Genomic DNA, 2,041 nt, shown 5'->3' with positions numbered 1-2,041 from the left:
ATGTCCATTTTGTATCTGTGTATTCAAAGTGGTTAGGATAGATAAATAGTTACATTCTCTTAATGAATAGAGGGATTTGTTCTAATGGTGTTTTTAGATAGGATATCAAGTCCGCATCTTGTACAGCAATTAACCACTAGGAAGAATGTATGCACTGTGTTAATTATTGAAACTGTCCTACCAATTTGGTTTGCAACTGTCTCATTGCTATTTGTTTATTGATAAAATTATGGAAAAGAATACCAGAAACAGTACATCTCGTGGGAGATCAAAGAGCTAGCACTCTGCAGACATGGAGGCAAAGACTTAATGGATACGACCTAACTGCGCAGAAAATAGCACGAGGAACCAGCATCTTGAACCTTATTAAAGCCTCTTCTACAGCAAGAGAAACCACCAGCAGAGTGCAGAGACCCCACGGAGCGGGGAAACGTTTTGCCAGCTGTCCTTCTGACAAAGGACTGCTAGATAGACTATATATGAAGAACTCAAAGGGGCCAGGAGATGGCTCAGTAGAATAAGCGCTTCCCTGGCAAGCGCAAGGGTCTGAGTTCAATCCCCGGTTCCACCAAAAAAAAAGTACTCAAAATAATCAGATTCCTCAAATTTGAAGACCAAATCCAAAACTGGACCTCTGAACTTAATAGATACTGCTCAGATGAAGAAACACAAACAGGAAATAAGTATATGAAAAATGCTCAACATCCCTGGTCACTCAAGAGATGAAGGACTCCTTTTCAGGCGGCTGCCATGGCTGGACAAGAGTCCTGTGCGGCAGGCAGGAGATGCCCCAGGACTGGGCGAGCTGGGAGTGAGTGAGCTCAGCAGCAGCAGCCTCAGGAAAATCGTGGACTTTCTCACCTCCTTCGATATGTCCTGCCATTCAAGACTTGCAGCGCTGAACTAGAAGTTGACAGCGCTGGAGCAGAGGACAGAGTACCTTGAAGCATGGGTGACAAAAGGGGAGACCCACCTAGGGCTGCGCCACCTGCTGCTGGGATGAGCTTTACAGAACACAGGCCAGGGCCGGGGAGATAGCTCAGTAGAATAAGCACTTGTCTAGCAAGTGCAGGGTCCTGAGTTCAATCCCCAGTACTGAAAAAAAAAGAAAAGAAAGAAAGAAAGAAAGAAAGAAAGAAAGAAGAAAGAAAGAAAGAAAGAAAGAAAGAAAGAAAGAAAGAAAGAAAGAAAAGAAAAAAAGAAAGAAAGAAAGAAAAAAAAAACAACCCATGGGCCATGTGGAGAAGGCCCAGCAGCCCCAGCTCCTCCTCTTTGCCTCTAAGAGCAACAGGGCTTTTTCTCCTTTTGCTTTTTCCAAAGCTCCAGCCTTTGCACTCTGCCATGTACACCTGCAAGTGTGGGGTGGCGTGCAGCGGGGACATGTCCAGGCCAGGGATCTCCTGGGAACAGCGTAGGCATTTGCCTTCTGATGAGGCATGGATTTACTTAGTGCATCTCAGGTGTCAGAGCCCAGAGCTGGCCTCCGGGAGGCGCCCATCCCACTCTCAGACTTTCCGTAAGCTCCCATCACTCTGCTTTGCCTGCTTCCGGCCTCACTGAGGGTGGAGTGTGGTGTCAGTGTCCTGGCCGAGCCGCTTCAAACCCGCTCAATGGCTGCCGGACAATGTTGCTGACCTTCCACTTTATTTTGGAGAGGTCCAGGCCAATCCCTCCTCGGCTTGAAGGGACATTTTCAGAATTTTCTGTTACTTGGTTTGTCTGTGCCTCTCATATTTCCCTAAAAAAATTCTTCAACTTAAAAAAAAGGAGATTAAAAATTAAAACAATGCTAAGATTCTGACTTATCCTGGAAAGAACGGCTCTCATCAAGAAATCAACCAATAACAAATGCCAGAGGCGCCATGGGGGAAAGGCACCCTTCTCCACTGTTGATGGGGGTGGAGACTGGTGTTACCACTGTGGAAATCAGTATGGTGATTCCTTAAAAAAAGGGCTAGAGGGGCTGGAGAGATGGCTCAGTGGTCTAAAGCACCTACTTGAAACAAGCTTGGCAAAGCACAGGGACCGCGGTTCGATCCCC

Source organism: Octodon degus, unplaced genomic scaffold (assembly GCF_000260255.1).
Source record: "Octodon degus isolate 3935 unplaced genomic scaffold, OctDeg1.0 scaffold00033, whole genome shotgun sequence".
In the NCBI taxonomy this organism is placed as follows: Eukaryota; Metazoa; Chordata; class Mammalia; order Rodentia; family Octodontidae; genus Octodon; species Octodon degus.
Note: the sequence above shows the minus strand (reverse complement) of the source record.